The sequence below is a fragment of the Aethalodelphis obliquidens genome, unplaced genomic scaffold (genome assembly GCF_003676395.1).
Source record: "Aethalodelphis obliquidens isolate GAN/ISIS:26980383/991018 unplaced genomic scaffold, ASM367639v1 scaffold1, whole genome shotgun sequence".
Lineage (NCBI taxonomy): Eukaryota > Metazoa > Chordata > Mammalia > Artiodactyla > Delphinidae > Aethalodelphis > Aethalodelphis obliquidens.
Genome location: NW_020837945.1, coordinates 85760956 through 85771897, shown reverse-complemented (window position 1 = coordinate 85771897; position 10942 = coordinate 85760956).

Sequence of the window (10942 nt, the reverse complement as noted above, 5' to 3'; positions counted from 1 at the left end):
ACACACACATATTCTTTTTCATAGTCTTTTCCATTATGGTTTATCACAAGACACTGGATATAGTTCCCTGTGTGCTACAGTAGGACCTTGTTTATCAATCCTGTATATAATAGTTTGCATCTGCTAATCCCAAACTCCCAATCCTTCCCTCCCCCACCCCTCCCCTTTGGCAACCACAGTCTGTTCTCTATATCTGTGAGTCTGTTTCTGTTTCATAGATATGTTCATTTGTGTTGTATTTTAGATTCCACATATAGGTGATATCATGTGGTATTTGTCTTTCTCTTTCTGACTTACTTCACTTAGTATGGTAATCTCTAGGTCCATCCATGTTGCTGCAGATGGCATTATTTCATTCTTTTTTATGGCTGAGTAATATTTCATTGTGTGTGTATGTATATATACACACACATGTATACACACACACACATATATATATATACACACACATACACACACACATCACATCTTCTTCATCCATTCATCTGTCGATGGACATTTATGTTGTTTCCATGTCTTGGCTATTGTAAATAGTGCTGCTATGAACATAGGGGTGCATGTGTCTTTTCAAATTATAGTTTTGTCTGGATATATGCCCATGAGTGGGACTGCTGGATTGTATGGCAACTCTATTTTTAGTTTTTTGAGGAACCTTCATACTGTTTTCCATAGTGACTGTACCAGTTTACATTCCCACCAACAGTGTAAGAGGGTTCCCTTTTCTCCATACCCTCTCCAACATTTATTATTTGTCGACTTCTTTTTTTTTTTTTCCACACTGCACGGCTTGTGGGATATTAGTTCTCCAACCAGGGATTGAACCTGGGCCCCGGCAGTGAAAGCACTGAGTCCTAACCACTGGACCTCCAGGGAATTCCCTATTTGTAGACTTTTTGATGATGACCATTCTGACTGGTGTGAGGTGATACCTCATTGTAGTTTTGATTTCCATTTCTCTAATAATTAGCAATGGTGAGCATCTTTTCATGAGCCTGTTGGCCATCTGTATGTCTTCTTTGGCAAAATAATCAGTTCAGAAATTATTAAATAATTTAAAAATGTGTAGAAGTACCCATTTTTAAATCAGATTATTATTATTTTCTATTGAGTTGTATGAGTTCTTTGTATATTTTGGATATTAAACCCTTATTGGATATTCCGTTTGCAAATATAATATCTTCTTCCATTTGGTAGGTTGTTTTTTCATTTTGTTGATGGTTTCCTTTACTGTGCAGAAGCTTTTTAGTGTTATGTGGTCCCACTTGTTTATTTTTGTTTTTGTTCCTTTTACTTTCGGTGTCAGATTTAAAAAATCATTGCCAAGAACTGTGTAAAGGAGTTTACTGCCTACGTTTTCTTCTAGGGATTTTTATGGTTTCAGGCCTTAAGTTCAAATTCTTAATACATTTCAAATTAGTTTTTGTGTATGGTGTAAGATAGTGCTACAATTTCATTCTTTTGCTGGTGTCTGTCCAGGTTTCCTAACATCACTTATTGAATAGACTGTTCTTTACTCATTGTATATTCTTTGCTCCTTTGTTGTAAATTAATTGACCATACATATGTGGGTTTATTTTGGGGCTCTCTATTCTGTTCCATTGATCTATGTCTGTTTTTATGCCAATAGTATACTGTTTTAATTATTATAGCTTTGTAATATAGCTTGAAATCATATCAGTGAATGTGATGCTTCCAACTTTGTTCTTCTCAAGATTGCTTTGGGCCATTCATGATCTTTTGTGATTTCATACAAATTTTAAGATTGTTTGTTCTATTTCTGTTAAAAATGCCATTGGAATTTTGATAGGTGTTGTATTGAATCTGTGGGTTGCTTTGAGTAGTGTGGAAATTTTAACAATATTAATTCTTCTGATCCATGAACATGGGATATTTTAAATTTTATTTGTGTCTTCCTCAATTTCTTCCCTTAATGTCTACTAGTTTTCAGTGTATAGCTCTTTCAGTTCCTTGGTTAAATTTATTCCTAGGTATTTATTCTTTTTGATGCAATTGTAAGTGGGATTTTTAAAAAGTTTTCTTTCTGATAGTTTGTTATTGGTGTATAGAAACACAACAGATTTTTGTGTATTGATTTTATATCCTGCAAGATTACTTAATTCATTTATTAGTTCTAATAAACAAATTGTGGTAAAATTCATAAAACATACAATTCACCATTTTAACCATTTTAAAGTATACAATTCATTGGCATTTAGTACATTCACAATATTGTGTAATTATTACCACTATTTTTTTTTTTTTTTTTGGCCCCATCGTGTGACATGCAGGATCTTAGTTCCCCCAACCAGGGATCGAACCTGCACCCCCCGCAGTGGAAGCAGGGAGTCTCAACCACTGGACTGCCAGGGAAGTCCCTATCACCACTATCTTGTTCCAGAACATTTTCACTGCCCCAAAAGAAAACCAGCACTAGTTGATCACTCACTTCCCATTCCTCCCTGCCTTCATCCCCTGGAAATCACTAATTTGCATTCTTTCTCCATGGATGTTTTATATAAATATATGAATAATATAATATGTGGCCTTTTGTGTCTGCCTTCTTTCAAGTAGCATTATGTTTTTAAGGTTAATCCATGTTGTAGCATGTATTCTTTCCTTTTTTTGTCTGAATAATATTCCTCTATATCGATATGCCACATTTTGTTTATCCCTTCATTAGTTGGTGGATGTTTGGATTGTTTCTACCTTTGGGTACTATGAATAGTGGTGCTAGAGACATTCATATATAAATATTTGTTTGAATAACTGTTTTCAGTTTTGGGGGGATATATACCTAGGAGTACAATTGTTTTGTTACGTGTTAATTCTTTATTTAATTTTTCGAGCAACTCCCAAACTGTTTTCCAAAGGAGATGCATAATTTTATATTCCCATCACTCTTTAGCACTGAGAAAGCTCCAAAATGTACAGGGGTAGAGAGGGAGTAGATAAACCCCTGAGCTGATCTCTCCAGGAGCCACCGGATAGGTCAAAACACACAACCACAATCCTTTGAGAACGATGTCCATATTGTTCCCTCTGGCACTGTCAAGAGTCTGGGCCACCATCTTCATGGTTGCCACTTGAGCTAGCAGGTGGGAGATTTTAGGTTAAAAATGCCACAACCTTCTCTTAACAGAATTCAGTAGTTTCTTTCCTCATAAGTGTTCTCTTGGATGTTGCAAGGTTTTGATTAGATTCCAGAGTTTTGAAAAAGTTGATTCTGACATTTTTTTTAAGCTTAATCATTGCTTTAATGGTGGGGTGACATTTTGGAGTTCTCTACTCTGCCATTTTTGGTAATATCACTCCTGTTATTTATTTTTTGAATATATTTATGTCTTTTGTTTTATCAGTTTGGCTCAGCTCAGACTGAAAGTTTAGTCTTTTCTGTAGAGAGCAATAGCTGAAATTTAAGTTCAGTTCTTCTAGCCTTATCTAGACCAATTGGAATTTGTCCTGTGCAAACATTGTTCAAGAGTTGGCCAGAGATTTGGGCAGAGTTTATACACAGAATTTTGGACACTCATTTCTGGTTCTTTTCTTTCTGGGATGTCTTTTCTTTCTAGATGTTGTGGTTAACCTGGAACCTTTACTTAACACGTCAAGCCAGTAAGACTGTGTGCTTCTATCTAGTTTTTAATGTCCCAAATATCATGTACTTGTGCCTCAGTTCTTTGCTTTTTAAAAAAATTTCAGAGAAGTACTTAAAGAGAGGTTTCAGGCATCATCTAGTTGGTATTGAGTATTTGGCATCTATATAAATCTTCTAGATCTGCCATAACAAAATACCACAGAATGGGTAACTTAAACAACAGAAATTTATTTCTCACAGTTCTGAAGTCTGGAAGTCCAAGAGCAGGATGTTGGCATGTTTGACTTCTCCTGAGGCCTTGCTCCTTGGATTGCAAATGGACACCTTCTTGCTGTATCTTCACATGGCCTTTTCTCTGTTCATGCATAGCAGACCCCTGGTGTTTCTTCCTCTTCTTATAAGGACACCAGTCATATTGGATTAGGACCCCACCCTTATGACCTCATTTATCCTTACTTACATCTTTAAAGGCCCTGTCTCCAAATGTAGTCACTTTGGGGGTTAGGACTATAACATATGAATTTGGGGGGGACACAATTCATCCCAGGGCAGCATCTTTTTAGTCTCATGACATAACTGAGATGTAGGAGAGCTGTGCTTATGCCTCCTAGTCAGGGATGTAAAATTTAAAAATAAAAAAGAAAGAAAAATTCAAAATCAGCTTCCCAAAGAAAATACCTGAATTATGAGTGTCAAGGCCATCCTTAGCTGGCTGAGTGACAGTTGTATACCAGAGCTCTCCTTGGTTTTGCTTTTCTGTTAGTGAAAACAAAATTTGTCATATGGAAGCAATCAGCTGAATATTTCCAAATAATTGTTAGTTCCCTTTAAAAGCAAAGAAGTGATAACAAAAGTTAAAGTTTATAGATATATTTTCTCTCTCCCTAAATATAGGTGCTGTTAGCAATGAGAAATCCAGAATGCCAGAATTATTTGACAGGGAGAAATGAAATTGTTCTATAAATATCATAGTTTCATTTTAGATGGTGTTGCTGGATGCACATAGTGCCTCAGTTAGAGAATGTTCTTTGAACACAAATATTGCAGACATTGGTAGCAGATACATATAGTTATGGTAAAACTAGCTAAGTGCAATGTCTTCAGAATGGGAGTGTACTCATGACTCACCAGTTGCTGGTTGCTAAATTAGTAGTAACATGCTACCTCACTGTGCATTGGTCCTCTTTCTATGAAACTGGCTTCTACATGATGTTAACCAGGAACTCATCTTTAATGCCAAATTCTAGGCCTGCTTCAAATATTTGGGAGCCCCCTAAGGGGGCCTTGTTGGTTCACTTTTGTGCCATGTCGTAGAGATCATGTTTCCCTAGCCAAAATATTGTGACTTATGATTCTGATAATGAGATAGAAAAACTGAGATTGAGACCATTCCAGCTCATCTAGGGTATACGATATAGTGTAAGGTACCTATAAAGACAGGCCTAAGATGCTTGGCAAAGAAAGCCATTATATCGTCTACTGGCCGAACTGTTTCTGGAGAGGAACTCCTATGGGAATGGGTTGACATGGGTATTCTGTAAGTCTTCAGAGTAACTTCAGCAAGAAACGAGAAGATTCTGGTTCAATTGGGACCTTAATTAAATTGAATTGATTAGAATATCCATGGGAAGTCCACAGCTTCCAGTGTACTTTTTGAAACCCATGACCAGTATGAACTTTGTTTTTCAACCTGTTTGCTAAAACATTTTAAGCAAACTAAATGAATCTTTCTTTTGACTGTGTTTCTAACTGAATTACCATCTGCTATTTGGAAATCATAATTAGTTTTGAAATTTACATTTAAATATAAATTGTGCACTATCACACTGATTGGTCTAAGATAAGGAGAAGAGAACTATTCTTATAGTTTGGTCTTATTATTCACTCCAATGCTTCATCTATTACATGGAATCCCAAATGTATCTTAAAAACCCTGATTGGTATATAGAGGCTTCAGCTGCTTATTATTCTTTCCTCAGCTCCTCATTTTTGCAGCATCTCTCATTCATTTAGAACACGGTTTTAATTTCCATGGCCACCGTGGCTTTTCTGTGTTCTCTTAAAGGAAAACTGCCAAGGTTGATAGGTTCAAATTTGACTTTTCTTCCTAAGTGTATTTATGCATTGCCAAGATCTTCCTGCTTCCTTACATGCTTTTAATTTTAATCGTTGATGCATTGCCAGTTGACTCAAGGACCAAGCAATTACAATAATGTCAGCTCTCAAATCTGATTGTGTAAATCCAGAACAGTACGCTGCTTTTCTTTGTACTTAATGTAACAAGAACAGTGCCCAGGAATCAATTTAAGAACAATAGGCTGTTGAGTTAAAGTATGATTATCATTAAGAGGTATTTTTACAATGCTTGGCATTTTTCAGTGGATGCAATGATTAGATCTATGTTCTCAGCCCACTCCTACCATGGCTTATTAGGTCACCTTGGACAAGTCACCCTAATGCCTCTGAGCTTCCTCATTTGTAAAATGATGGGTTGGATTCGATGTTTTCCCAGGTTATTTCAGATTCTTAACTTTATGATTAATAAAAACTCTGCTGAATACTTTTCAAGTTAATCCCATTTTTACGAATAAAAATGGAACCCCAGTGGTATTGAAACTCTGGGTTATACAGTAAGTGTTACAAAACTGATATGAATTCCTAATTCTTGATTCATGCTAACACTACTTTATTGGTTTTAAAACTTAAATAATACAGGGACTTCCCTGGTGGTCCAGTGAGTAAGACTCCATGCTCCCAATGCTGGGGGCCTGGCTTCAATCCCTGGCTGGGGAACTAGATCCCACATGCATGCTGCAACTAAGTGTCTGCATGCCGCCCCTAAGATCCTACATGTCCCAGCGAAGATCCTGTGTGCCACAACTAAGACCCGGTGCAGTCAAAATAAATAAATGTTTTTTAAAAAGCTTGAATAATATAAAGACAACTTTTAGAGGAAATGATATTTTAGACGCCTGATGTGGTCAAATTATTTATCGTGAATTATATAAATATTTAAGAACATAAAATTAAGCATACATGTCTTATGCTTGTAGCTTCTACAAAATAGAAGGACATCAATAAATTAAACATAAAAGACCTAAAAATTTAATTTAACTTAATAAGCTGGAAGATGTTGTTTTACTGAAACCAAATCATCTATTACTTGATCCTGTCTTATGGGATGGGTTTCTTTGAATTTGGCACACTTAATTAATAGTGCCATGTCATGACTCAACTGTTTAACCAGTTTCCTTTATTTATTTGCACAGTAAACTGGGATGTTATCTGGCCTCGACCTAGTGCAGCCATATCATTTACTTACTTAATCTATCTTTCCCTTTTCTTTTTAGTTTTTAATAATTAAAGCTTACAATTTAGTGCCAGTGTAAATGTAACACAGACATGAGCACTGAAGTTATGTGGCAGAAATTAGTTATTTATTTGTTCATTAGTAATTCATATACCAGATACTTCTATGTGCCAGACCTTGTTCTAGACACTGTGGATACAGCAGTGATTAAAAATGAAAAAGGCTCTGCCCTTACAGAGCTTATATTCTACTAGGAATCATCAGATGATTTAGAATATTAATTTTAGATTATTATAAAATGAAAATAGAAATAAAAATATTCCCGTAAGGGACTTGTTGACCCTTGGGAATAGGTCCATGGCACATTCTAAGAGATCCATGGATCCAAATTTGAGAAAGCTTGCTCTCTTTAGTTTCTTTCTTTTGCATTACGAACTTCCTAACTTTTGCAATACATTTAAAAATAGAATAGTTTATCTAGTTCACAACTTTCAGTAGAATTTTAATTTGCAAGGAGTTGCAACCTGGGACATAATGCCCAGTGAGCTAAGTTAAGGCATCATGGCAAAATGGAAAGAGCATCTGTTCAGGGATTTGAAGACTGGGACTCTTACCTTGGTCCGTCATTTAGCAGACTGTTGTGACCTTGAGGAGGGCATTTAATCTCTCTGAACCCCAGTTTTCTCAACTTCAAAATTGCAAGGGTGCCCTAATCATTTATTCTTATCCTTTTTAGGGGAACTATATAACTCTTTGAGAACCAGATGAATTCTATGAAACCTATCCATACTAAATGGCTTTTACACACAAAATTTTGTTTATCAGTTCAGAGGATTTATGAACTCCCACTACTCAGAGATAACCACTATTAATATTTTGTTGTAAATGTTTTCTATTCTTTTAGGTAGTGCTTGTTGTCTGTCTTAATACATTATGGCAATGTTTCCATGGAAAAATATTCTTCTTCAACATAATTTTAATGGATGTATTGTAATATATTTAAGCATTGGCTTATCACTAGACATCATAGTAAATCCCTGTCTTTTGCATAGTGTCAATTCTCCCTGTTAGTGGTAATTGTATCCCACATTTCTTTTGTAAATTCCTACTACCCAAATTTTAGCCATATGTTTTGGGTGAGATTGCTTTAGCAAACCCGTATGATCAGGATCAGGGTGGATAGGTAACCAAGTTAGAGCTAGCATGACGCAAGAACACATTTGACAGAACTTCTGGGAAAAAGAAGATTTTCATGCTCTGAATTTGGTGGTGTTCAAATGATGACCATTAAGTGGACCAGTTAGAAGATGAAGCTGATCCTCAGAATAAGCAGACTCAAAAGATTCATTCCGGTGACATTGTAGGAACCTGAATACAGCCTTAAAACCTGCCTCTCTTGGTTTTGTTTTTTTGCCTTTTTTTTTTCTTTAGTTACAAGAGCCAACACATTTTCTTATTGTTTAAACCCTTATAAATTGAGTTCTTAGTCACTTGCAACCTAAAGAACCTTAAATATAGGCATTTAGGTTACTTTTGAAATTTTGGCTATCATAAATAGTTACAATGAATATCCTCACACTGTTAACTCTTTGGAGTACCTTTAATTATTTCTTCAGTGTTAATTCCTAGAATTCTTGAACATGATTGTCTGGCTCTGTTTTCTGCATCATGTATGGCAGAGCTCATTCAGTTACAAATGGATGTAGATTGAATGGTTTATTAGAGTGAACCAATGGTAATATAATATTTTTTCTTTCCAAACCAGTATTCAATCCACAATTATGCATTGCACTTAGTAGTTATGCTTTGTAGTGTCCTTTAACTTGTAGTAGTTCCTTGATCTTTTTTTTTCTTTCATGCCATAGATACTTTTGGAAAATATCTGCCAGTTGTTTTACAGAATGTCTCTCAGTTGGGTTTGCCTGTTTCCTTATGAGTAAATCCAGGCTAGGAATTTTTGATAGGAAAATTATGTAAGTGATGTTGTGTCCTTCTCAGTGCATCATATTAGAGGGTATGTGATGTCAATTGTCCCATTATTGGTGACATTAACCATTTTCCCTTAGAAATTAGTAATATGTGGGAAGATTCTCTGACACTGTGTGAGTATCCTTTTCTCCTTAAAGTATCACCCAATAGTTATAACATCTTTTTCTGATTATTGCTTGAATTATTTCTGTGATGGTTGTAAAATGGAATTTTCTAACTCTATCATTCCTTTTACATTTATCAATTGATATTCTGCAGTTAGAATGAGCTTTTCCTTCTTTCTTATTCATTCACTCATTCATTCATTTATGTTTACTATCCGTATGTACTCTTGCATTCCTGTTTTCTTAAATGTATTATAGTTCTTTGTTATTGTCAGTCTTTGTTAAAATAAACTTTTAATTTTGGAATAATTTAGATATAAAGAAGAATTGTAAAGATAGTAGAGAGAGAGTTCCTGTATACTCCTCACCCAGTTTCCCCTAATGTTAGCATCTTACATTAATATAATTGTCAGAACTAATACACTAACGTTGGAACATTGCTGTTAACTAAATTAGAGACTTTATTTGCCTTTCACAAGTTTTTCTAGGATCCAATACAGGATACCACAATTCATTTAGACAATATAGTTCCTTAGTTTCCTCTGATCTATAGTGGTTTCTCAGTCTTTCCTTGTTTTCATGACCTTGACAGTTTTGAAGATTACTGGTCTGGTATTTTGTAGATAGTCCTTCACTTTGGATTTGTCCGATATTTTCTCATTATTAGACTGGGGTTATGGGTTTGGGGGAAGGATACCACAGAGGTAAGGTGCTTTTTTCATCGCCTTATATTTAGGTGGTGCATGATATTAACCTGATTCATCACTGATGACATTAACTTTGATCACTTGCTTAAGGCAGTGTTTGCTAGATTTCTCTACTGAAGTCTTCTATTTTCCCCTTTCCTTTCTCTATTCGTTGGAAGCTAGACACTCTTTTCGGAAAGAAGCCCACACTCAAGTGGATTTAAATTAAGCTCCACTTCTTGAAGGAGGGAATATCTGCATATATTATTTGAAATATTTTATCTTCTCTAAGGTATATTTGTCCCTTCAATTTGTTCCCATTTATTTATTTATTAAGTCATTTGTTTATGTAGGTATTGACTCATGCATATTTATTTTATTCTTTGGGTTATAATTCAATACTACATTATTATTTTTTTTGCTCAAATTGTTCCACTGCAAGGGCCAGGGAAGATAAGATGAGATGCCCTAGCTAAACAGTGAAACAAGAAAAAAGGGACTACTAATTCTTCCTTCCTCTGCCTTTTGTTCTATTAAGGCCCTCAAGGGATTGGATGATGCCCACCACATACAGGAGGGTAGTTCACTTTACTGAGTCCATTGATTCAAACGCTAATCTCATTCTGAAACACTCTCAGACACACCCAGAAATAATGTCTGGGTACCTCAAGTTGACAATGTTGTGATCAGTCAACTTGACATACAAAATTAGCTATCACAATTATGTTTTAAAGCAGGGGTCAGCAAACTTTTTCTGTAAAGGGCCAGATAATTATTTTAGGCATTGTGGACCACATTACCTCTGCCGCTACTACTCAACTCTGCCATTACAGAAATTAGCCATAGACAATATGTAACAAAAAACCTTGGATGTGTTCCAATAAAACTTTATGTGCAAAAAACAGGCAGTGATCTGGATTTGGTCAGTGAGCCATAGGTACTTGGATTCTAAAGTTACCTAGATTTTTTTTCTTTTTTAATACATTTTTATTTAGACTGAGGACATATAGTCCCAGGTCCCTGCATTCTTTCTTCTTTTCTTTTCTTTCTTTCTTTTTTTTTTTTTTTTTGCGGTACGCGGGCCTCTCACTGTTGTGGCCTCTCCCGTTGCGGAGCACAAGCTCCGGACGCGCAGGCCCAGCGGCCATGGCTCACGGGCCCAGCCGCTCCGCAGCACGTGGGATCCTCCCAGACTGGGGCACGAACCCGTGTCCCCTGCATCGGCAGGCAGACTCCCAACCACAGCGCCACCAGGGAA